The sequence below is a fragment of the Mus musculus genome, chromosome 10 (genome assembly GCF_000001635.26).
Source record: "Mus musculus strain C57BL/6J chromosome 10, GRCm38.p6 C57BL/6J".
NCBI classification, from domain to species: domain Eukaryota; kingdom Metazoa; phylum Chordata; class Mammalia; order Rodentia; family Muridae; genus Mus; species Mus musculus.
The window spans coordinates 43,740,805-43,767,598 of NC_000076.6; the positions used below are offsets into that span (position 1 = coordinate 43,740,805).

At 44.9% G+C, this 26,794-nt stretch overlaps 2 long non-coding RNA genes across 2 annotated transcripts, besides 1 other annotated feature; one reads left to right on the forward strand and one right to left on the reverse strand.

Annotated features, from left to right (window-relative positions):
• Positions 1 to 504: 504 nt before the first annotated feature.
• On the reverse strand, positions 505 to 2,252 carry Gm40634. Its single transcript, XR_871618.2, has 3 exons — positions 1,970 to 2,252; positions 1,096 to 1,198; positions 505 to 893 (listed from the first exon to the last, which is right to left on the reverse strand). It is a non-coding gene; the product is annotated as a predicted gene, 40634 (long non-coding RNA).
• Positions 5,334 to 5,874: an enhancer, noted in NCBI's record as "VISTA enhancer mm228". NCBI's record gives its function as "enhancer in: dorsal root ganglion[3/5]" and the evidence as "EXISTENCE:transgenic organism evidence [ECO:0001131][PMID:17130149]".
• Positions 5,354 to 25,032, forward strand: 1700027J07Rik (RIKEN cDNA 1700027J07 gene). The gene is made up of 4 exons (NR_040581.2): positions 5,354 to 5,851; positions 22,693 to 22,881; positions 23,992 to 24,254; positions 24,923 to 25,032. It is a non-coding gene; the product is annotated as an RIKEN cDNA 1700027J07 gene (long non-coding RNA).
• The last annotated feature ends 1,762 nt before the right edge of the window (positions 25,033 to 26,794 follow it).

A 26,794-nucleotide genomic window follows, 5' to 3' on the forward strand; every position in this document is an offset into this window, starting at 1 on the left:
TTTGTTTGCTTGCCTGTTTGTTTGTTTGTTTTTAATTCTTTCTATTTGTCCAATGGGAATCTTAAAAAGAAAAACTGAATTTTGGGACTTTACATGTTTGATTACACAAGTTTGTTTATTTTTCTAAAACGGGCTTAGCCAACAGGGCCTTGAGAATACATTTTCCACCAAGCACCGCACGGGGTTCACAGAACGCTTCTCCAGGGAGACGCGGACAAACATCTACTCCTTTCTGGAGCACCGAGGATAAACCAGAAGGACCAGTCCACCCAGGGGGCCCAATGTGGGGAGCCCATGAGTTTATTTGGCTTATTTACAGAGCAGGGTTGAGGGGTTACTTACAGGAGCAGGGGACCCCAAGGCAGCTGTCTTGCCCCAGCACAGATAACAACTCCTCCACAGCAGGGATGGAGTTCCTTAGGCCTTCCACCATCCGTGTGTGCTGCAGCTCTCCAGATCACAACTTCACACACAGAAAGGCAGGTTACGGGGGTGGGGGGGGTGGGGGCGGGGGTGGGGGGCAGTCTTGAATTAACTGGGGACTCTACTGTGAAAGAACCAGCTGGGGAGCCCAGGGACAAAGTTACAGCCGATCCTCAGTCCCAGCCTTTCTTCTTGAAGTCCAGTCACACGTCGGCCACATTTCACCTCTGCTGATCGTTTCCAGCTCGAGATAGCCTTTTGTTCTCCATAGGGAGCGACAGTGCATATTCCACAAAGGACTCTCAGCCTGATAGCTGGGTCAGTGTGGGGGAGGCACAGCCTTCTCCTGTGGTTAGAGATGGCTTGGACAGAGGCAGAGACGCGTTCCAGTCTGTCCCTGGGCATCGATGGCATCCGGCATCTGCTCACCGTCTGAGCTGGAGCTCCTTCCTGACTTGAGCTGCCTGGCACTAGGGGACAGTGATAAAGAGAGTACAGCTTAAGGAACCAGGAGCAGGAGGTCAGCCATGTATCCAGGACACGCTATATCCAGAGCTCCGAGGCTCCAGAAGAGAAAGCTTAGGACAGAAGGCCTCAAATCCTCCCTCATCGACTCTCGGCCCACAGGCATTCAGCCCTCACCACAGGCATAGCAAGTTCAGCTGTTGTCACCTGTCCATGTGATGGCTCTTCCTTTCCCCGAGTTATCTTGAAAGCATCTTCCCCTACAGATGAACTCAGGTTTGCATGTGCCATTGGAGAGAGTCCTGTACCACTTCCGGAAAAAAAAAAAGATAACGCCAGTTATGCAAAACATTATGAGAAAGGGAATAATCTTCACTCATTTAACAGTTATCTACTGCATCCATTTATGAGTCAATATTAAATATTTAATCTACCTTTAAGGATCATTTTTAAATTTCCTTAAAACTACCTTTCTTGAGGAGTTCTTCCTGCATAGTAGGAAGCCCCACCCATTTTATTTAGTTATTTGGCAGGGGTGTAGACACATGCATGGCTCTGTGAGAGAATGGAGGACAGAGGGTAACATGTGAGAGTCAGTTCCCTCTCTGTCATTTGGGTCCTTGGGATTGGATCCTTGGGCTTGGTGGCAAGAGCTTTTACCTGCTGAGCCATCCCACCAGCCCCCAGTTTACCGGTCTTAAGTGTACAGGCTATGTTTGACAGCAGCATAAGGTAATATAACCTTCACCCAAATCGAGACACAGAACATTTTGTCACTCTGAGTTGCTCCACACAGTACCCTGACCTTTTCCCCTCCCCCAAGCCATGGGCAACAACGGATCTGGTTTCTGTCGCTATCCTTTTGCTTTTCTGTAAAATAATGAGGAACATACATCTCAGTAGGAGCTACAGCCAAATAATGAAATAGGAATTTTCACTGTCACATAGAACGAGAGCTCTGAAAAAGACACAGCTATGCTATGGAGCACGTAAGACGAGACGGAGCTTCCGAGCTGAGGTCTGGGGGGTGGGGGTGGGGTGTCAGCAGTCGGTCACATGACTGATTCACCCAGGACCTCACCTTCTCATAGCTCAAGGGTGAGGAGTGGCAGGGGAAACGAGCGGTGCAGGCAAGGGGGCTCTTTGTGAGCTTCCTTTGGCCTTTGTTCCCGCAGAGCCACTTAGGGACTCCCTGCTTGAGGCAGGCACGTGACAGGGTCCAATTTGCATTTTGGAAGGATTACTCCACACTCTCGAGGAAACAGAGTCAAGGAAGAATTGGAAGCCTGAAGTGAGGCTGGCAGCCTCAGCCATGGCTGTGGTGAGCAGGGGGAGGAGTGGACAAAGACAGTAAGTGGATCTTTAGGAGGCAGGGTACAGGATAGAAGGATGGTGGGGGCGGGGTGGGGATGGGAAAGGGGTGGGGAATGGGGGAAGTGAAAGAGAATGTTTCCCTTGGGCTAGAGAGGTGGCTTAAGAGCACTTGACTGCTCTTCCAGAGGTTCTGAGTTCAATTCCCAGCAACCACATGGTGGCTCACAACCATTTATAATGGGATCTGATGCCCTCTTCTGGTGTGTCTGAAGAGAGCAACAGTGTACTCATATACATAAAATTAATAAATCTTTAAAAAAGGAAGACAACAAGAATTAAAAAAAAAGAAAAGAATGCTTCTCTTGTTTCTAGAGTGGATGTTTGCTTGAAAATAAAAATGGTAGCATCAATTGAAGGGACACTGTGGCTGAAGCAGGTTGGTAGCATGGCAGTGGAGACATGGGTTCTGAGAATGCAGCTAAGGGGCAATGTCCAGAGGACACTAGATGTGCCAGTCTAGAGCTCAGAGAAGAGATTCCATTCCATTGTCTGTAAACTTCTAGGTTCTCCTACAGCCTGATAGAAAGCCAAAGAATTTGTCCCATTCCTTTCTCTCTCTCTCCTTTTTTTTTTTTTTTTTTTTTTTTTTTTTTTTTGAGAAAAGGTTTCTCTGTATAGCCCTGGCTGTAGAACACTTTGGCTTCAAAGTCAGAAGTCTGCCATTCTCCTCTACCCTACAAGTTCTGGGATCAAAGGTGTATACCACCACAACACCTGGCCAAGAGGAACTTTCTTTCATTAAGTAGAATTTTCTTCCTAAATAGTTTGTTCTAGAAAGCCGATTCATTTAACAAATCTTTTGAAACACTGGGAAAGGGCTCTGGGCTTTTGGCACATTTCTTCTCAGTCCATCCAGTAACCACGTGTTAGGTGAGGAAGGAGCTCGCCAAGGCGGGCAGTTTTCTAGTTGCATGTTGCTCAGGGGCGCCGATGTTCCATGTTTTGTGATACTGATAGTGTGCTTTGTGCATTTATAAAACCAAGGCTGGAGAAGGTTTCAGCACATAGTCTACAAGTAGATTAAATGATCAACGAATAATCTGTCCTTCACCAAGGTCCCTTTCTCTTTGAAGCTGAAAGATATTAAGGGAGCTGTGTTAGCCTGTGCTCTCCAGAGAGGCAGACTAACATAGCACACGTGGAACTTTATTAGAGACTGCGTCATCAATGTGGAGGCCAAGCAGCCCTTCAGTCTGCCATCTGCACGATAAAGAACAAGGAAGACCAGGGGGTGTGAACCCCAGTGTAAGCCTGAGGGCTCTCATGTCAGGACTGATGTGCAAAGACAGGGAGAGGGGGGCTCCCCAGCTCAAACAGGTGGTAAAGCTCACCCTTTCTCCACCTCTTCTGTGCTGTTTGTTCCTTCAAGGGATTATTAGATCATGTCCAACTACGCTACAGACACCCCTCTTCTTCATTCAGTCTGCAAATGTAAGTGTTAAGGTCTTCCAGAAACATCTGTAGCAAATGCAGAAATAGGATTTTTCTCTGTCTATCTGAATATTCTGCTCCCTAGTCAAAGTGACAAAGGAAACCATCACAAACCATCTAGGCTTTGTTTTATTAAAGAATAACTGGAGAGACCTAGTCCAGGTTGTGCCTGGCCATGGGGAAGAGGACAGGGAAGCAGACGACACTGTCCATGCTGCCTGGAATGAAAAACCACATTATCACTCTCTAGGGCCAAGGAAGCCTCAGTCTTTTTTAGAAATACCACCTGAAAGAAGAGAGATGTGCAATTCTGCAGGCAATGTCATTCTTTTCAGGGATCCTCAATGTGAAATTTAACAGCCTATTCCTTTGTCACTCCTAAGGATGTTGGTGAGAGGGGTATTTAAATCGCCTTTCTGTCACTACAACAAAATGCATGAGATAATCAACTTACAAAGAGGAAAGGTTGTCCAGCTCATGGTTTTAAAGGTTCTACTCCATAACCAAGAAGACCAATTTCTGGCAAGCCTTTGGTGAGGTTGCCGGAGGCAAAGTCTATCTTTAAGCATGTTTGAGCAAACTCCTCATACCATGGCCAGAAGAAGCAAAAGAGAAAAGAGTGGGTACCACAAGAAGATGTGTGCCTCTTCTGGGGCACACATCCAGTGATCTAGGACTTCTCTACTAGATCCCACCTCTCCCCACAATAGCATTGACTGGGGACCATGCCTTCAACGCATGGAGGTACACCAAATCCAAACTATAGCAAGGACTAGGTAGACTCACAACATACAGGCCATGTTGTCTTTGCCACCCGGTGAAGTGAATCACAGAACATCTTTTGAATAGGAACTTTCACCTTTTGTTATATCAGCAGGAATGCAGGCAGCCAGGACTCATCCAATATGTGCAGCTTACCAAAGTCCCAAGTGGACTATATTAATGCTCTGTGCTTAAGCCATACCTCTCAGAATGGGGCTGTGGCTCTGTTACCACAAGTCCTTGCCTCTAACAGGATTGAGACCCTGGGTTCCATTCCCAGCCCATCCTGCACTTCACTAACAGTAATAATAAGCCAGGGTTCCATCCCCAGCCCGTCCTGCATGTCACTAACAGTAATAACCCAGTGAAAACAAGTGTCTCCCACACCCCTCCACGACTAATGACACAGGACACTCAAATATAAAAGGCATGAGTTGCTGGCAGTCATTTCAACTATCTAGAACCCTAAGCTAGTGCACACTTGACTTTTCCTCTGTTCTCCGTTAGGTTGACACTCAGCCAGCCCTCCTGTTTACTAGTTGTCTGAGAGAAATTTAGAAAAACAAAACAAAACAAAAACCAAACAAACAAAAAAATGGTTTTAGTACAACCTAGGTCACATTCTTCTCATGTTGGTTGCTGCATAGTCGGAAGGGGTTACGTCAAGGGAAATTGACACCTACCCTTCTCATTTGCTCTTTGATTTGCACACTCATCAGAAGACTAGAGCCATTTGATACTTCACAAGATGATTCCCCTTAGCAGACACTGAGGGAAGGGGGAGTCACCTGGCCCCAGCATCTGGTAACTGTTCCCATTTCAACTGTTGACTCAATAAATGCCCTTGGGCAAGTCACTGAACCTCTCCACATTTAGTCTCTGGGGAATGAAATCTGCCAACTGTATTATGTGGGTTTGAACCTCACTGCCCTCTGGGATAAAAATAGGAGAGGACCAGGTGTCAGCTGGTCCCAAACTGATGTAAGGATGGCGGCCATGGGATCTCAAAGATGTCCTTGAGCTATAAATTCTATAATAGGGTCACGGGACACAGAGGCCCTCAGGCATTTATTTGGCTTGTGTGATAAATTCCAGCCCTTGAAATTTTTCCAGCCACTCTTGAATACTCTGCCTGGCCCCGCCCCCACTCCTCAGTATTTCTCCCGCCATAATACTCAACTCTGAATGCTGTTGCTTTGTCACAAAACTCTTGGACCGTAAACTTCCCAAGGGAGGAGATAACGTCAGCACAAGCTTCATTGTCAAGTACACACCAGGCAAGTGGGCATACTACGTGAATTGTTTGCCATATGGACGAGTGAATGAAGACTTCCCAGGCTCCAGAGAACATTCCACTCCTCTGCCTCTGGGATCATCCATCCCTGGCCAACATAAGGTAGGATCTGACCCCATTTCCCCACCATACTTACCATCAGTGGTGAGGATCACTGTCATCTTTACTGGATTTACAATCACCTAGAAACATGCCTGTGGGTGTATTGGGGAGGGTGTTTCAACTGATGACTAAGAAAGAGAAAGCTAGCTGAATACCATGAGACACTGTCTCAAGCTCCAGTCTTCATTACTACAACCTGCTCTCACAGCCATCCATGGCGAGGGCACCCTCACTGGGGGGGAGGCTATCCCTCAAACAGTGTGCTGAAGTGAGTCTTTTTTTTTTTTTTTTTAAATGGTTTTTTGAGACAGGGTTTCTCTGTATAGCTGTTGCTGTCCTGGAACTCACTTTGTAGACCAGGCTGGCCTTGAACTCAGAAATCCGCCTGCCTCTGCCTCCCGAGTGCTGGGATATCTAGACCAGGGTGGCCTCAAACTGGTAGAGATCCCTCTGCCTCTACCTTTGTTGCTGGGATCGAAGGCCTATGCCATCATGGCCGGCTCCCTCTATTCATTCTTTAAGGAAGGTTCTCTTTACAGATGTGGAAGAACAGTCTCAAGAGCAGATGTCAACACCATAACCAGAATTGTCCGGATTTTTGACTGAATGTAGGACTCATTTAGAGTCACGTGTCTGATGTTATGTGTAAAGACTGGCCAAAATCTTATCCCTAGCTTACATACAAGCACAGGCAGATAATTAGCCAAACTTCTTCTCTTGACTCTGGCTAAAGGTATCTAGGAAGTCAGGGACAACCATATAAATAACTTTCACGCTGAACTCGGAGACAATGGAAGTAGTTCAGACATCTAAAAACTCAGTGTAAGAGACTCCTAGTGCCACTGCTTGGCACAGAAGGGAGACTCAGCCCTAGAAGGCCTATGCTTCAGGAGAGGGCTTGACTCTCTGGGTTTCCCTATGCCCTCCTCCCTGAACAGATAGTTTCAGATTCCAGTGGAAGTCATCCAACAGACCAAGATCCCTCACTTTCCTCCCAGCATTCCTGCTAAATACAGCATCCAGGTCAACTGGAGTCATCTGCAAGTGCTCTCTCTGGCGCTCTCTTCCCATCTCTTAACTGGGCGTGGGTGTCCTGCACTACTGACTTTCCCATAGTGCTCAGGTGAGAAGCATGTTGTGGGCGGGGCAGTCTCAAGATGTCTGTACCACTGTTGGTTTACTGCTCCTGACTCTTTCTGCTGACGTTGATGTTGTCCCTAGAATTCTCATTCATTCTCTCTCTCTCTCTCTCTCTCTCTCTCTTCTTACCCCCACCCCCACCCCATTTTGGTCCTTTAGTTCCCCACTGGTATTAGTGTTTTCTCTTCAATTTGGAGAACTTGACTAGCTATAATTGCTCTGCTTTGTAGGTCTCTAACATATTTCCCAGGGAGGAGACACGTACTGCCTGATTCTTGGTATATTACGTATGCACCACCTGTTTTCCTGCTTGTCTGGCTTCCATGAAACCCCTGGATATAACACGTAGCCTACTGCTGCTGACTTCTGTAGCCATATTGCCTTCCTGGCTACCGCTGCAAAAAACAGTCCTGCTAACAACAGCTTCCCTTGACTCTTTCCTTCCTTCCTTCCTTCCTTCCTTCCTTCCTTCCTTCCTTCCTTCCTTCCTGGTGAGCAGGTGGAGGCAATAATGGAGGTTGGAACTAGGAACTCAATCTAGCCAAGTGTTTCACCAGCAAGCTACAGCAGCAGCCCTGGCTCTCTTAACTCTAATGCTACTTACTATTCATGGGTTCATGGGCTCTTTCTCTTTTTTTCCTCCCATCTTTGCTCTCAAGCTTGACCAGTGAATTTATGCATAGTATTAATTTTACATGCATCTTTGCATAGTAAGCAAATTATTCTCATTTCCTGCCATTTCCACACCCTACTAGGGGAAGCCCAAAGGACAGCTTCGGGATATACTCTGCCCTTTGTGACCCTGCCCGTTCAGAAGTCAGTCATTTGCTTAACTCATAACCCAACAGACTTAGATGCAAAAGACGGTTAGTTCCATTTCTTTCTGGGAAATTTCAGCAAGTAATAAAAAGATTTGCTAGTATGCCCAGAGATAGGGACATTGATAGTTGGGACCAAATAGTGAGTCATGGCAAAGCCATGAGGGGATTATTTTTAAAGGAGTTTAAATTTTTTCTTCTATGTCGTGAAATAATCATAACTACATAATTTCCCCCTTCCTTTTCTTCAAGCCCTCCTATAAACCTACCCCTTGCTATTTTTCAAATTCATAGTCTCTCCATTAATTGTTGTTATGTAGGTACATGTAGGAATATATATGCATTCCTAACTGAGTGTTAAATTTCAAAGCTCTGGACAAGTAGTCACAAGAAAGAAGAAAACAGTTCCAGGTCTAGAGAAAAGAGAAGCCAAGGAGACTGAGTTAGATAAGAGTTGAAAACCAACGGCCCAACTCTGCAGAATGCTTGGCTCCTGGTAGAAGTTGCTCCAGTTACTCTCCCCCACTATTCTGTGCACCTTTGAGACACAGACCCATCGGGCCAGGGAGGGCTTAACCTGGGTCAGAGGTTAGTCAACAACTTTTTACTGCAGAAGGCAAGACAATAAAAATTTTCAGTTTTGTAGGCTTCAAGTCTCTTGGAACCATAGAAGCATTAAGAGCAGTCAAAGGAACACATACGACTATGTTCTCACAGACCCTTATGGACACGGAAAATTGAACTTTACAAAAAAGAAATATTTTATTTGATACATTTGAGAGTTTGCCCGCATGTATGACTGCTGCAATGCCTGCAGAGGCTAGAAGAGGGAGTCAGATCCAAGGGACAGTGGTGAGCTGCCACCTGGTGCTGGGAACTGAACCTGGTCCTGTGTAAGAGTGGTCAGTGCTCTTAACTGTTAAGCTATCTCTTCAATCCTTTACTTTTTGTGTGCCCCCCAGATTATTTTAATTTTATTTCTTCTCAGTCATTTATAAATGTAGAAACCACTCCTGCCTTGTGATCCCGGGAATCATAGCCTGGGGATGTAGCCTTGTACCCCAACTCAGTACTGGGAGATCAACACAGGGCTTGCCATGCAGAGTACTGGGCTGATTGTGAGTCTTCTGCAGTTTCCTATTCCCCTTGGCAATGGAACACCAGAATAACAAATGGCCAAGTGGTACAGAGAGTAGGGCACAGAGCCACCAGTTGAACTAATACTGAGACAAACGCTACGAACGATGTGGCCAAAATTTGTGCATACCACAAGAAGGTAGTTCAAAGAGGCTTGTGGCAAGTCTGCAAATTAGGAGAAGGCTTGGTTGGAGACTTGCTTAGATCCAATGCCCAGAGGCCAGGATGGGACAGAGTCCTTTAGCAAGTAGAACAGGGTCACACAGAAGTACCAACTGACAGCACCATGAGGCCCTCAGAGCAGAACTGCCTACCTCTAGGTTGGCTATAGCTTTCAGAGACTAAGTGAGAGAGGATTGCTAGTGCTATGCCGACTGGGAGTTACAGAAAGCTCCTGCTGGACCAAGAATGGAATGTAGCATTTTGGGAGCAGAATCTGCTTTTCCTTAGAGGATTTTTTAAAAATCATTTATTTATTTATTTATTTATTTATTTATTTATTTATTTATTTATTTATTGAGATTGGATTATTGATTGATTGATTGATTGATTGATTGAGATTGGATTTCTACCATGTGTCTAGGATCCCAATCCTCTTGCCTCTGTCATAGCTATATACATACTGTAAGCATCTCGATAGAAACATTTGCCTACCAGATACTCAAGCAAGGATCCCCAAGGAATTGCAATTTCCCCAGAAACCATTCTGGGGAAGAAAAGGCTGAAGCCAGGTGCCTGTCAGGAGACAAGCTTGGTTTCCAGGGATAACTTTCACACAGTTCTGCATGGTTAGCAGACTGCTTTGCAGGAGGGACCCATCAAGATAACCGTGGGTCAGGGATTGGGGAACCACAGCTGATTTTGGGCTGCTGAGCTGTGCACGCTTGCTGTCCTCTTTGGAAACTAAGCTATGCCGGCGCATCTGAAGATGGATGCAGGGGTCCCTGGGCCTCGGTATTTATTCCTCTCCCCCATGTGCCCATATTGAGCAACGCTCTCCCCCCTTCCCTGTTTTCAATTAATGTCACTTGTGTATTTAGTTGGTGTATGGTGAACAGCCTAGCTTGTTAGAACTGCAAAGGCTCAAAGACTAAAACTTCTGGCAACAGTATCACCATGCCCGTCTCAGAAGTCTTTTTATCTATAAAGAGGGCAGGGCATAGGAAAGCTCCACTGTTTCTTCCGACACACTGAGAAGGTCTCAGGTCCATCGCACAAAGGCTGGTCGCTCTGTCTGACACAGAGCAGCGATCAGGCTCCAGGCCACTGTTGGTGTGTTATGCATTTCCTGTATGGTCATGGGGTCACCCTGGGAAGTTCTCTGTTAGTGGTTCAGCTTTGGTGATCCAGAAGAGCCCTAGAAGCAGGGCTGTGATCTCAGGAGGGTTGTTCCGGAACACTCTTAGAATCTCGGATCACGTTCCGAGCCAGGGGTCACCCAGCAGTCCTCAGCTGCCTGCCTCTCACTCTCTTCGAGGGAAGCAAAACTTGATGTTGTTAAGTTTCAATTTCTTATCTGCCCGAGTGTGCTACATCGTGTTTACTGGTGTAGCACACCAAGAATCCTCAGATTTTTTTTCCTTTTGAAATATTTAAATCCAGTCTTCAGAAGCTAAACATTTCATAATAGATATGGAATGTATATAATACTGTACATATTATCTCAGGTAAAATAAACTACAATCATTTATTACCACGAGATACCTATCAGTTCAATGTAATGTTTGTCTTAGCACTTACACTTTCCCGAAATGAGCATGGCAGCACATACATTTAAATCCCAGAGCTTGGGAGGCAGAGAGGCAGGGAGGCAGAGAGGCAGGGGCAGGGGCAGGGGCAGGGGCAGGGGCAGGGGCAAACGGGCAGATTTCTATATATTTGAGGCCACCCTGGTCTACGTAGCAAGCTCTAGGCTAGCCAAGGCTACATGGTGAAACCTAGTCTCAGATGACAAAAAAACAAACAAAACAAAATGAACAACAAAACAAACTAACAACCCCAAACTGAATTTCTGTATTTTCCTCTCTCTCTGATTGTCTCTCTGGGGGGTTCATCTTGGTCCCTATGGGTGGATAATGGGCACAGCAGTACCAAGGCCTTGGGAGACAGAGCTTTTGGCTCTCAACTCTCATCTGCTTACCAACTTATCATGTTCTGTCATGTCTTCACAGTGATTTGCCAGCGTCTGCTACTCCTGACCCCAGTCACCCCATGGCTTCCAGTCACCAAGCCCACAGAGCCCCCTTCTCTCAGCCCAACCTCAGTTCCTTGGGCTCTTCATTGTCTAGAAGGCTAGCCACTTGAGGATGCTTGGCTGCCTTCTGGGCCCCCTGCTGTGATGAAGCTTTCTGTGAGGCATTGTCCAAGTCCCTTAGGCCAGCCCTTTGCTGGTGCCTTGCCTAGTGAAAGGTCTCTTCTATGTTTGTAGAGCCCATGGCCGGCTGCCAGGGATGTGAACCATGACAGCTGCTGCTCTGTTTCCTCTTTAGCCAGCCTGGGTTTTCATTGCCTCACCTCCCCAGACCAAAGCAAAGCTGACCCCTCCTTGTCTGCCTGTCACTGTCTGCCTGTCTCCCTTCAACACTAGGCTTGCAGGCATCTTTCCTGTGGATGCTGGGGATCCAAGCACAGGTTCCTGTGCCTGTACAGCAAGAGTTCTCTCGATATGCTTTTCTAGATACTCCTAAGAAAAGGTTAACCTTGAAACTGTAGGATAAGAAAGAGGAAGTGTCCAGATAGTGAAGCTCTGCACAGAAGTGTCTCTCATACGGCATTGGGGTACATTAGTCTGCATTTAATTGTGGCTATATTCTGGATCTAGAATGTTCCCTAATGGTCTGCACGGTTAAGGATTAGGCCAGTAGCTTGCTCAGCTATTGGGAGGCAGTAGACTCTGTAAGAGATGGAATTTAGTAATGGGGGGATATTAGGTTGAGGAGAATGTACCCTTGAGACTTTGGCCACCAGCTCTCCCCCTCCGCCTCCTTCTCCTCCTCCTTCTCCTCTTCTCTTCTCCTGACCACCATGAGGACAGAAGGCTTTCCCTGAATGCCTACACCATGGTCTACCATGCCAGTATAGGCCCAAAGCAACAGCACCAACCAAGTGACCACAGACTGATAGATATAACATAGCAAACTAAAGTTTCTTCTCCTTTTTTTTCCCCTTTGATTTAAGTTTTATTGCATTATGATGAGAAAAGATATATAATTTCAATTTATTTGAACTTGTTAACATTTAAAACCATATTTTGAGTAGATAGATTTACATCACATTCTTCTTTCCCTTTTGTACCCCAACTCCTCCTGGAGAGCTCCCCACTTCAAAACCTATAATACCTTTCATTTTTATCATATTCTTTAAAATTTATAAAATATTGTAACAATAAAAATGAGTATTATAAAAGTTGTTTGATATAAAACAACAATCAATTGAACAGTCTTATGTAGATGTTTGTCTATAGCAATGCTGAAAATACATACATTTTTCTCAATATAAATTTCAAATAACTCCAAATATATTAACTGTATGATATTTTAAAATAATATATCGCTATTAGTTTATTAAATGAACATAAATAAAGTCTTTTTGTTTATTTTGTTTTTAGTAGAGCTTAAAATCTTGGCTCTTACTGTGGTACAAACACAAAATAAGAACAGTTTTTGGATATTGAAGTTCATTGTAATAAGGCTGTACTTGAATGTCCCTCACATCACCAAAACATTTTACCTCCATAGTAGCTAAGCTAAGAGTTGACAGTTCTGCTGGGTCAAGGAATGAATTGTAGGCATGATTTTTGGATACAGATTTCCTGCTACAGTCAAAGCTATTTCACTTGTGTGATTGTCATCATTCTCAGCCTGCAGGGAACAGGTTACATTCATTTAAGAAATGGTGTGTGTATTAAGATGGTCTACCTATGAAGTCATTCATCAACTGTTTCAATGAACAATGGTTCTGCTTAGAGGGTGGCACAGACATTAAGTGAGGGTAAGATTCTGGTTCATTGGCTGTGATGATTTTGAAACGCATTCATCTCAGAGTAAGAGTAACTTATAAAGTCCTCTTCTTCAAAATTGATACAATAATTGTAAATATCAAGCAAAGCCTTCTGTCTCACTGTTTACTGTTCTCTTACAAGCCGCCTCCCAAATTAAATGTCTACATTTCTTTTGGTTGTATAAACAATTTTGAAATATGTAAGCTGTTCTGAAAACCATAATATAGAGTTAAAACATCAAATAAACAATCCTACAAATAGAGAGACTGAGATAGGAGAAGCATGATTTCAAGACCATTATGTGGCACAGAGCAAGACCCTGTCATATACAAACAAGCAGAAAGTGTATATGGATTGTACAATATTGGACCTATTTCTCCCATTACCAAATTAGAGAGACCATGGGATAACAACCGACAAATTTCTAATTCCTCATATTTTTGAATTTCAATCAATTAGGATATGTTGGTAATATTAATTTTCATATTAAGCGATATTAAGAAAAAGTGATTGTTACTTCCTGTTAATTTTCTTGTTAGAGGTGGAATTATGTTTGTGTGGGTTTGTTGAAAGATTACTTTCTTGCTTCTTCTAGGGTGTAGTTTCCCTCCTTGTGTTGATGTTTTCCATCTATTATCCTTTGTAGGGCTGGATTTGTGGAAAGATATTGTGTAAATTTGGTTTTGTCATGGAATATCTTGGTTTCTCCCTCTATGATAATTGAGAGTTTTGCTGGGTATAGTAGTCTGGGCTGGCATTTGTGTTCTCTTAGGTTCTATATGAGATCTGCCCAGGATCTTCTAGCTTTCATAGTCTCTGGGGAGAAGCCTGGTGTAATTCTGATAGGTTGGCCTTATATGTTACTTGACCTTTTTCCCTTACTGCTTTTAATATTCTTTCTTTGTTTAGTGCATTTGGTGTTTTGACTATTATGTGAAGGGAGGAATTTCTTTTCTGGTCGAGTCTATTTAGAGTTCTGTAGGCTTCTTGTATGGTCATGGGCATCTCTTTCTTTAGGCTTGGGAAGTTTTCTTCTATAATTTTGTTGAAGATATTTACTGGCCCTTTAAGTTGGGAATCTTCACTCTCTTCTATACCTATTATCTTTAGGTTTCATCTTCTCATTGTGTCCTGGATTTCCTGGATGTTTTGGGTTAGGAGCTTTTTGCTTTTTGTGTTTTCTTTCACTGTTGTGTCAATGTTTTCTGTGGTATCTTCTGCACCTGAGATTCTCTCTTCTATCTCATGTATTCTGTTGGTGATGCTTGCATCTATGACTCTTCATCTCTTTTCTAGGTTTTCTAACTTCAGGGTTGTCTCCCTTTGTTATTTATTTATTGTTTCTACTTCTGTTTTTAGATCCTGAATGGTTTTGTTTCTTTCCTTCGCTTGTTTGATTGTGTTTTCCTGTAACTCTTTAAGGGATTTTTTGTATTTCCTCTTTAAGGACTTCTAGCTGTTTACCTGTGTTCTCCTGTATTTCTTTAAGGGATTTATTTATGTTCTTTTTAAAGTCCTCTATCATAATCATGAGAAGTGATTTTAGATCTGAATCTTACTTTTCTGGTGTGTTGGGGTATCCAGGACTTGCTATGGTGGGAGAATTGGGTTCTGATGATGCCAGGTAACCTTGGTTTCTGTTGCTTCTGTTCTTACACTTGCCTCCTGGGAGCCTGAGATCCTGGGTGTGTCCAAAGTCCTGGGAGTCAAGCTGCCTTTGGGACCTTTCGATCCTGGTGTGACCAAGCTCCTGGGATCCTGGGATCCTATGATCCTGGGTGTGTTAGAGCACCTGGGAGTGGAGCTGCCTCTGGGTGTTGTGGGGCTGGCTGTGGAGTTTGCACCCAAGGTCTGCTCAGGGCACTGGCCCAGACAAACTAGAAGGAACCTGTGCCACTGGTCTGGTGGAGTTCCTGAGTGCCTGGGTCCCAACGGTCCCAGTTTCTCCTGGTGTTGGGGACAGATGTTGTGTCTTCCTCACCTCTGATCCTCTAACTTTCTTCTTTTTAAGTTGACTATTTTGGGTATTTTTGTCATAGTAAGAAAAGTTGCTTAATATACCTACAACCTCATATAATATAGAGTCAGCACTTTGGGTTATTAAAAGGTTATTTATAATGGGAAAAGAGGAGAGAAAGAAAGGATGAAGAAAAATAAGACTGGATCCTTCCTTAATCTTACATCCAAAGTGAGGCAGCAAAGGCAGGAGGGAGAGCTCAAAGACCCAAGACACATCCTCTGGGGAAAAATGTCTTTCTGCTCCTTTCCATTAGGACAACAACCAGCAACCCCCAATCCACTTCTATGTTCAGCAACATTCAGATAGAAGATGAGATTTGAAAAGAGAAAAAAAGCCATCTTAGAATGGTTTGGGGCACAAGTACAGTGAAGTGCAATGTGTCCGTGATGTGACCCGTGGGGTAGAGGACATTTCAAGCCTATGAACAACCACACAGATAGACAGATAGACAGACAGACAGACAGACAGACACACATACACACACACACACACACACACACACACACACACACACTTAAAGATATGGGATGAATTCCTCAATTGCCCAAACTTAGATCACCTAGAGATCACCCATCCCTGCTGTGGATCAATCTCAGTCTCCTTCCATTCCTGCCCCTGCAGATCAGCTGCTCTTCTGCCTAGCCTGAGCTAAAGAATACAGGGATCTTCAGTCACATGCTTGCTCAAGCCCTACTCTCTCCTGTGGACTATGCTCTGTGCTTTTGCTCTCACTTTCAATAACTCTATAATTAATGCTCTTGGGGTGAATTGGGGCTCCCTCTGGGGTTCTTAGTCTCATTAATAATTTTAAAATGGACTTGGAAAGAAATTTGAGGACAATTTAATTAGAGAGGAGGGAGAGGGAGAGGGAGAGGGAGAGGGAGAGGGAGAGGGAGAGGGAGAGGGAGAGGGAGAGGGAGAGGGAGAGGGAGAGGGAGAGGGAGAGGGAGAGGGAGAGGGAGAGGGAGAGGGAGAGGGAGAGGGAGGAGACATGGCAGGCAGGCAGTAAAGTCTTCAATCAGAGGCAAGGGGGCAGGTAGGGAGGCACTTCAGAGAAAGAGTAAGGAAGCGCTCTGTGCCAGGAGAAGCTCAAGTAGGCTTTGGTTGTGTCTGAAAGAAAAGGACACAAGTAGAAAAAGAGCTAGCTATGTTCTCCTGAGGAGGAATTCAGAGAAATGGGTAGGTGCTACTGGCTTCATGATGGGAGCTTGTAAGTTTCTACACTGTGGAAGGGGTTTCTGGTTAGGCCAAGTGCATGGCCTCTTTAAGGGGATAATCACTGCTCCCCTCTCCTAGCATGGCTTCTGGTGTAGCAGCTTTCCTGGGCTGTGGAATGCCGGCTAAGCCTAAGAGATTGACAAGCCCAGCTGGATTAATCCTGAAAATGAAGAGATGATAGTGTGTAATATTTGGAGCAGTTTTTTTTTTTGTTTTTTGTTTTTTTTGTTTTTTTAATGTCAGGTCTACATCCAAGGCTTGAGGCAGAATTGAGAAGTTTACTCTTTCACAGGAGGAAGTAGCTTGTCTTCATCAGATGCCCCGACCTTTCCTCAAGTCATTGAAACCAACAGGAAGCACTTGCCTCCAGGTCACAAGGGAGGATTCATCCTCAGTGACCTTCCAGCCACCCGCGTGGGTCTCGCTACCTCTCTCACTGCCGCTTCTCACTTGTTATCCAACTCATTGTTCAAGAGAACCTGGTGCTGAGACCAAGAACCCTCAGGTTCCCTCTTAGTAGCAAGAGAATTATTTCCAACAAATTTTAGACCTAACTGGAACAGATAAAAATGATAAAGTTAATATAAAAGAAAAGAAAGAAAACAAAAACATTGTAACCCAGGACAGATAGAAAGAAAAAAAAAAACAAAACTTAAAATGAAACCAAGCCCTGGAGAGTTGTCAGTAGTGGGGTGCTTGCCTGGACTACGTGAGAACCTGGGTTTCATCTCAACATAGAGAGAAAGGAAGAAAACAAGAAAGAGAAAATCAAATGATGAATGGAAGGCTCTGTGAGTACCAAATCAAGGGGTTTCTGCTATTAGGCTGGATGGGTTGGAAGAAATGGCATATGCCCACAGCACCTGAATGAACTCAGCCTCCACTCAGTGTACGATAGAAGGCAGTTTGGGTCATGTAGAAGTGAGTTGATTCCTGGAGTATACAATAAACTTGTGACACTCAAGAAAGGACAAACAATACTCCAGGGGCATAATATAGCTGAAGACTCATGTCTAGCAATGATCTGAAAGAAAATGCAGATTCACAATCAAAGAAAGGGCCACAGTCAAACTAAGGCATGGTGAGAGTTCGCCTATGACATAAGGCTGTTAACCCGGGAAGCCACTAACCAGGGGAAGCTAGAAAGCCAGATGGTATCTGGTGCTGGGGGTTGGGGGGTGGGGGGGAGAATAGGGGAGGGAGAATCTCAGGGTGTGGAGGTGTGGAGAAATGAGAGATTTTTATCTGCTACTGCAGCTCAGGTGGAAGAATAAGCCACCACCAGGTCACCAGGAAGCAGGAACCTGGACTGCTTCCAGCAGCTTTCTTCAGAGTGCAGGACTCTTAAACTTCCTCACAAAGACTGTTAAAGAGATATACGGAAGTTGAGGGGTCAACCCGGGATATTTGGAGATCAGACTTAAAATAACTTAGGGGATCCTATGTGGCATTGTGCTGTAATATGAAATGTATTTTTGGTTTCAGCTACTAGTTTCTGGCACATAGGTCCTGTTCTCAATTCTCTGACTGAAGCAGTTTAGGAGAAAAGAGGATTTATGTGGCTTATACCTGGAGTTCACGTCCACCATCGAGAGACGTCAGGGCAGGAACTAAAGCAGGAACCTGAACCAAAACCCACAGAGGGATGCTGCTTACCACTCTCCCCCCCCCCCGTCCCCCACCCCCCCTCCCCCCGCGCCTTGCTCACTAGCTTTCTCATATAGCCCAGGCCCATCTGCCCAGGGATGGTGCATTGTGGTGCCGTGAATTGTGGGCTGGGCCATCCTTGGCGCTTTGGCTCTCCCTGTGTATTTTGTCCCATGCATCTTTATTGCTGGATATTTGATCATGTTGTGAACCCCAAGATTTTGAACTGGAAAAAACCTTGTTGTGGTGTGGCTCAGTCCTAGCAAACACCTAACAGTCCAACAGCTGAATAAAGTCAACCCTGGGTCAAGGGGCAGAGCAAGCAGTCAACTGACAGGGAGTGAATGAAAGAAAACAGGAAGGAGGCTCTTTGAATTGAAGGATATTTAAGACAGTGTGAAGGAGAAAAGGCTTTTTCCTTCTGGGATGTCTGTGGAGTAGGAAGGTCAGCTGGGTGTTTGTCTGCCCCTCTCAGCATCTGACTCCTGAGTCTTGATTTGGTAGATTGAACATTTGGGATTTTGTTTTTCAAAGAACACATGTTTTCTACAATTATACAGTTATAAGCAACGTGCTTTCATGAGTTCCTAGAACCACTTTGGCAAATTCACTAAACCTGTGGAGGGGGCCACGGCTTGCTGACCAGTCTGGCTTGGAGTTGGCATCTGAACGGGAGGGAATCCTGTGGGACTGCGCCCTCAGCCATCAGTGGGAGCTGATGCTATCACCGAATGAGCAGTGTTGGGACTGAGCGGAAGCAGAGCATGCCCAGCTGGCATCCGCTGGAGCGCGCATGGTAAGCGGGGAGACAACCTCCACACAGCTGCTGCTTTTATTGTAAGAATGTGGAGGAGGAAAGCAAATTTTGTTAATGTGAGACCTGTGTAAGAAAAAGAATACAAATTGTAAAAGCTAAATTAGGCACAGAGCTTTAGAAAGGGGGTTGTAGAAGGGGTGTCCTGGAAACTCGAACTTTCTCAGTCTTTTGGTGACTTTGCTTCCCAAGTGGGGACGCCCGTGGTCGTGTCAGGTTTGTAAAGTTGAGAGTTGGACATTTACAAGATAACTCAGCTATCACACCTCTTCAGCTCTTTGTGGGTAGATAGTGGGTGGTATTATCTTAGCATTCCCTTGAATAGCAAGGCATCCACTTAAAGTTGAAAGAAAGAAAGAAAGAAAGAAAGAAAGAAAGGAAGGAAGGAAGGAAGAAGGGAGGGGAAGAAAGGAAAGGAAGGTGAAGCACAAGCTTATCATGGCCAAGACTCTGGATTTGATCCCCAGCACTTGGAGGAGATGGGGAGAACCTCACTCTAGAGCCTCCTGTCATCCACGCGGAGGCTATGAGAGAAACAGGCAAACAGGGCCATAAAGAAAGAGGCAAGGAGTTTCCAGCCTCTGGCATGGCAGGAAGGTACTGAGAAAGAATACTTTGTAATCCTTGGGGGTTTATTTTTATCCCTGCCTGTCTGCTGTGAAGGGCGCTTTGGACTAAGATGCTCTATGATGCTCTAAGCTGCTTTTGCTGGGATGTGCTGGGGCTTGCCCTGCTCTGAGAAGAGGATCTGGAAGTGCACTCTCGGGCAGCAGACGGAGTTTATTTGCTCCAGCCAGTTTTCCAAGAGATCTTCAAACTGTTTCTGTGAGGGACAGTGGAGATGGAGACATTGTCTCCCTAGGAAGTACAGAGGAGAGGAAGATGATAGATGAACCCCAATCTTCCTGAACTGACTTAGATCTAGCGGTGCCTTTCACAGGGGACAGGCTACCACCTCCCAGTCGCCACAGTGCTGCCTGGCTAGCCCAGCCATTTTATGCTGCTATTACTGTTACAAGGAAACTTTCTTATGTGCTGTTACTAGGAAACTTTCTCATGTTCTAGTTGATTGCACATTGTTATGTTCTGTGCTTTGGTGCTCTTGGAAACCATTCACAATAGAGGTCAGTTAGAACTGCTTTGTAGAGTTAGCCGCAGTAAACCTGGGCCCAAACCAACCACCAGGCAGCATTTCCTCTACCTTTGTGTGAGTTTTTATGGTTTTTTGCAGGTAGACCCAGGTGATGCATATGTGACCTTGCTCCCCAAGTTATCCTTGATTGGCGAATAAAGAAAGATACCAATGCCAATAGCTGGGCAGAAGAGACATAGGCGAAGTTTAGGGTTCCCAGGTTTGGCCTCAGAGGAGAACCACAAGGGGGAAAAAGAAGGTGGAGAGAGAAGTACCAGGGCATAGGAATCTTAAAATAATGACCATGTGGGTTGGCTACTTGGAGTTAAGAGCATCCCAAACAAAACATGGCAAATTATATAATGGGATTATTGGCTGGGAAATAGACATAATAATATAGAGGATAGATATCTCTCCAGCTCTTGTGTTGATTGAGGTTTATTATAAATATAAATGTTGTGTGTCTTTTAGCCAGGAACTAGATGGTCAAAGGTGAGGTAGAAACCCCAGATAGAGATTAAATATTTTCTACAACACTCAAATGTTGATTTTTACCAATGAAGACTGGGGAGTCAGATGCTGGGGTGAAAACCTGCTAACTCAGAGAGGCAGAGAAAGCACCCAGTTGACCTTACTCCTCAGCTAATGTCCTAGCCAGAAGAAATGCCCCTCTCTCACACCTTCTCAAAAATCTCCTTCAAATTTAATGTCCCTCCCTTCTATTTCCTGTGCATCTCTCTATCCGTCCTCCTGACTTCCTCTGATTCTTTATTTTTTTTTCTTAATAATCCTTTGTTCACTTCTTGTCAAATGGTTGTTTGCTCTACCTCTTGACCTATGGTTGACTTTTTTTGATCCTGTCTACAATATTCAAGCAGAAAGCCCTTAGATTAAAGGTGTGTGCTAAGGCTGAGCCACACCACTACTAACCACAGGTTTTTTTTTCCTCCAGTAAATAATACAATCTCAGAGTTCACAGTGTGATCAAATATCCTGCAACAGAGAATCGCATGTATTCCAGGTTAGCCTGGAACTTGCTATGTGTCTGGGAATGGTACTGAACTTAATTCTCATCCTCCTGCATCCACTTCCAAATTCTGATTGCAGATATAAATCGTGCCTGGTTCTCCTCAGTTCTCCACCCCTCCCCTCCCCTCTTCTCTTCTCCTCCCACCCTTCCTCTCTCCCTCTTTCCTCTCCTTTCCTCCTTCCCCAAGGCAGGGGAATGGAGTTTGAGGAGAGCATCACCTACACAATGAGACCCTGCCTCAAGGAAAACAAGAGCAAAACAAAACAAGAAACCAGGGCATGCATGGTGGCAAACACTAAAATCCAAGTACTAGGGAGACGGAAGCAGGGGGATCACAAATGTAAAGCCAGAAGGTTGAGGCTGCATGAGATTCTGCTCAAAAGTAAATAAGTAAATAACAATTAAAGAGAGAGAATAGCTATAACTACAGTGCTAAGTTGAGATTAAAAAGCCATCAAATGTGTATGTATGTATGTATAAGGAATAAAAACCGTGGTATACACAGTATTAAACAGTTTGTGGTTTCAGGCTCCCACAGCGTTCTTATCTCCACACAAAGGGGAAGTGTGCATCTCTGCATCACCCTACTACACCGGGATAGCCTTAGAAAACACCACTGCACAGGGATTGCCTTAGAAAACACCATGTACTGGGTATCTCAGCCATACTGAACATCTCTACTACCCACTGCACAGGCACTGGCTTGACACCACGCTGAGAGAAAAGAGGGGCAAATGCTGGGTTTTCAGAGTCAGCTCAAAAAGGTGTTAGTGAGTCCCATTCCAGAAGGGAACATCCATTTAGGCTGTCTACACTGGGTCCAGTGTTGTCTACACCCTGGGGGCTGGATAGAGTGTATGATAGAGTGTGTCCCAGAGTGTCGAAGAGACACCTCTGTCCATGCTAAATGCGTTCAGGACAAAGACCTAGTGACAAGGAAGAGTGGAGTGCCTGGCTCCTGTCTGGGACAGAGACTACTTTTTTTTTTTTTTTTGAAAGGTTATCATAATGTCTTATGGCTCGGTGTTGTTTGTGCCTGTGTGTGCACTCATCTGTGGGAACTAAAAAGGGGCCTGGGGAAGGAGGGGGAGGGAGGATAGCCCACGTCCTGCCGGAGTTCCACCGATGCTCTGGACAGGCAGACGCAGGAGGGCTGCCAGACGCTTTCCAATTAGCCCCAGGTGGATATCCAAGCCTCTGACCCACTTGACTGGGGGGTGGACAAGGGGCAGCCCCCGAAAGCAAAAGGGACCCCCAGGGTTATACCCTGTAGCCCCGGGGTTATGAGAGAGAGGACTAAGGGAAGAGAGGTTTCCACACAGGCAAGAGTCTGCGCAGCTGAGCAGAGACAGTTTTAGAGCTTTATTGTAGAAATGCAGGGGGAAAGAGAGAAGGTGAGAGAGAGACCGGAGGAGAAAGGGAGAGAGAGAGAGAGAGAGAGGGAGAGAGAGAGAGAGAGGAAGGAAAGGCTAGAGAGAAAGAGAGTAAGGGGGAGAGGAGAGGAGAGTAAGAGCAAGAGAACAAAGGAGTGAGAGAGCAAGGAGGGGTCAAACAGCCCCTCTTATGGTGTGGGCTATCTTTTCTTTTGCTATGGGTAGGCGTTTAGCCTGAAGGTCAGAAGCTTGGGACATTGCCTATGTGACTTCTAACCATGCTTCTCTTGTGGAGGCTGTGGGGGGCAGTAACTTAGGCAGGAGCTAGAGTTCCAGGAGCATGAGAGAACTCCTTCTGTCCCATGTAGGTAAATTATCATCACTGGGTCCAGGGGTTCAATATCTCAGCTCGACTGGAAGCCAGCCTGTCTGTGTATAACCCAATGCTCCACACTCATCCATGCTTGTGACGTGTTGGGGTGGCCATTGCAACTTCAATTTCCTTGCCATAGGCTCAGCATACAGGTCAGAGCCAACTTGGGAAGTTTTAGCCTCAGTCTGGTGGGACAGATGGAGCCAGAAGCGCAGTCGTTGGCAATGAAGGAACCTTTGAAGAGGATGGAATCGAAGCTCGTCATCTCCAGAGGAGTACAGATGGAGCCTGCATCTGAGAGGGGGATCTTGGATGCCCAGGTGCCTAGGTACTCACTAACTGCACAGAGGTGCCACACAGAACTCCATATACACAGCCTCCCATATACTTTAGATTACTTAGCATTTTTGTCTAAATATCTTTGATCTCTGATTGGTTGAATTCAAGGCCATGAAACCAGCGATCTTGGAAGATCAACTGAGATTAATTATGATTTATGGAGCAGGAAACTGTGAGCCAATAGGAAGAAGAGATTTTGTGGTTCCTTTGGGGAAACTTATTTTTTCAGACCAAATTTTTGTAGCTCTGGTAGGCCTAGAGCTCTGTCTATCAGCCAGACTGGACTTAAACTTATGGTGATTCTCCTGCCTTGGCCTCCAAAATGCTAGAATTGCTGGCGTACCATGAGAATTTGAGAAATTCTTAACCGAGGCAGAGAGGTTTACCTGTCTTGAAATGGTGAGTGTGGGACAAAAAGACACATTTGGATTGGCTGTCAAGGGCCATATTCCAGGACATGGGCTGGGAAATGGAGTGCAATGGGAGATTAAACAAACAAACAAACACTTCAATATTAAAAATAACAGCGTGGACTCAGGGCTGGAGAGATGGCTCAGTGGTTAAGAGCACTGACTACTCTTCCAGAGGTCCTGAGTTCAATTCCCAGCAACCACATGGTGGCTTGCAACTGTGTGTAATGGGATCTGATGCCCTCTTCTGGCATGTCTGAAGACAGCTACAGTGTACTCACACTGTATAGATGTGAGTATATGTAAAAAGGTGAGTATATGTAAAATAAATAAATAATTCTCTAAAAATAAAAGTATTGACTCAAGGTTAAGAGATGGCTCTGAACTTAAGAGTACTGGCTGCTCTTCAAGAGGACTCAGGCTTGAGTCCTAGCATCTACATGGTGGCTCACAGCTGCAATTCCAGCTCCAGGGGTTCTGGCTATGCCTTCTTGCAACCATGCACACTCTTGGTGCACAGACATACCTGCAGGCAAAGCATCCTTCACATAGAAAACAAAACAAAAACCTGAGTTCTTCTCAGAAGCTATCAACTGTCCCATAGCCCTTCAGCTGGGAGCAGGGGCTTGTGAGCCGTGCCCTTCACTCCCCAGGCTGGACCATTGATGCTTCCTTTATCTGTACTCCAGCCCTCTGCACTAGTGGGACTGACTCACCGATGACTTGGAACCCCCTACCAGCTCAATGGGAGCAAGAAGGAGCCATTGCTGTCTACAGCTCACAACGGCACTAGGGCAGAAGAGGCAAACTGGAGGATTACTGTAAGAATATGTGTTTCCAACAGCTGGTGAGAACTCCAGATTGCTTCTCTTTCTGCTATGTTCTTCTGGCTTCTTTGGACGTGGTATCACTAGGCAGTCTAGGCTGACCTGGAACTTGCTATCTACCCCAGGTTGGTCTCCAATTTGTTATCATCTTGTTTTAGTCTCTAAAATTCTGGGATTAACAGGCTGGTCCCACCATACCTGGCCTCTCTGCTCTGTATCTTATGCAGCAATTGAATTATTGGTGAACCCACACCCAACCCACTTGCCACCATACAGTCTAGGTAAATCCTTAATGTATGTGTTTTTGCATCTACAAAATTGGTACAATTGCTTTCAAATGAGGCTTCTGCCCTGGAAGACCCATCCCAGAGGGTGGCAGGATGTGGGGAATTTAGCCCTACATTGAATCCTAGTGGGCTAATGGGCCATAAACTAAGACTGAAGAGGAAGGAACTGAGAGAGGCCCAGGGCATCTGTGCTTCCCATGGGGCTTAGCAGTTCTCTGGGTTGCCTGGAGGCCAAAAGGTCCTGCCAGGGACAGATTGTGATAAAGCAGTTTAAAAAGCAAGAGGAAAGGGAGGGCCAGGGCGTACTTCCTGAAGTGAGCTACAGTGAGCATTGGGAACCTTATTTGTGCTGGGTGGAGAAAATTATTTGTTTTTTTCCTGGCCCTTTGGAAACCCAGACTCACCAGAAAGGAAAAAAAATATTTCACATTGCTTTAGCAAAGTTCAAATAGACTCTATGTTCCGCTGGAATAATCTGGAATGTATGTGCTAATTCTCTATTGCAGGTCTCAGTCCTGGGTAGGCCAGCCTTCCTTAATACAGATTTAAAGAAAAAACTGCTTCCCTCCAGGTTCTGTGCCTTAGGCTTGCCATCAAAATAAAGAGCATTTACATGAATTTGAACTTTCTGAACTATTATCATTGCTGGATCAATTCGGCCAAGCCTTTTCCCCAATACCGCTCTTCCTCCACACGTCCCTATCAGGAACCCACAGAGGCAGCCAGGTTTCCTTTAGTTTGAGGAACCCCGCTTTGCTCAGCAAGGCTCTTCATAAGCTGTCTCTCCTCTTTCACCCAACACAACTGTGTGCTTCACTTCTAAATTCTAGACCAGGCTAATCTCACGGTGACCTGCAGACACCAGATACTGTGAAGTTTTTGGCTTTGCAACATAAAGACAAGCCGAGGCCAATAGAGCACATTACACATGTTTATTCTTACATTCTATTTTGCATTCTTGTTTATGAAGCTTATCCTAATGGCTTCCCTCCAGCCCTTCTGGAGCTGACTCTGCTAGTGGCCTCCCTAAGGGATCCTCTACTCATGGCATGGGTAATGTGATCCCAGCTCAATGTAAAGCCCAATGGATGAGGCCAGTCAATCACCGAGGCTCCACCCACTGCCCACGACTGGTAGGAGTGACCATTGGTTGTGGAGGAAAAGGATCTTCACCGAGACTCTCAGCAGGGCCGCTTGCTCCTAAGAAACTGTCCTTTTCCTGTCACAGATGGACATCGCCATACTTGCTGGTTTTGCTTGGAACCTGTGAGGCAGGTGAGAGGCTGACAGACAGTCAGGAATAGCTACATGACAGAAGGAAAGAACTAGTTAACCCTAGTAGCTGCCTATTTCTGTACTGCCACACCACCTCCAGTAGGATCTGTGTGACAAGTTCCACAGACTGAGGCGACTGACCTCAAAAGGGGGAGTCTCCTGGAACTGGTTGTGGAACTCTTCACTGGAGAAAAATTATTGAGCCATAGTTCTTATGACAATCGATTTCTTTTGTTTTCTCATATTCCTTTTTCTTATTTTCATGTTCCAGGTAGCCTAGGCCAAGATCTTAAGCAAGAATAATGGGTAAGAAACCATCCCTAGAGATGGGGACACTAACATGACCTTATCCCCAGGGAAACCAACGCTTTACTTTCTAAATCATTTACAAAACTATGATTATAAAAACTTTCCCAACAATAAAATTTCATATGGCTACACATGTGTCATCAGAGGTGAGTTTTTGGTATGGTAAAGAAAGCCTTAATTAGGAAGAATTAAAATAGTTTAAATTTATGCATTGAAGATTTATTTAAAAAATCAGGCATTAGATGTTAAATAATAACTGACTATATGGGGCTGGAGAGTTAGCTCAGCAGTTAAGAGCACTGACCATAAAGATTTATTAATCTGCTCCTGTAAATATGCCACTAGCCTTGGACAATTGCCCCCATTGAATACATCCTTTTAAAATTGTTATATTTTGATGACTTATATTAATAATGATGTTACCTGTTTTGTTTGTGATTCACTGAATACATAGTTTCAGAGTTGTAATGCTTGGATGATTTTTTTGCTTTACTGTGTCAAATGAATTTTATTGGTATTTGTGATTGTTTCACTGGATATAGTTTCTAAGAGATGTAATGTTTTTTTTTTTAATGTATAAAATCCTCTGCTTGAGAGCTGCAAAATACACTCAGATTCAAACTGCATCTGTGTTTGTTTCTGTTTGTCACTGCCGATTCCTTACCTACCTGGCCTCGAGAACCCACATTCCAGGGACCCCCATACCCAGCTGGGGTGGTCCATGGCACTGTACTCATCTGTAGGCTTAGAGTTTTTCAAAACCCACTTTTAATAATGGTTCTCAAATGCTTCGA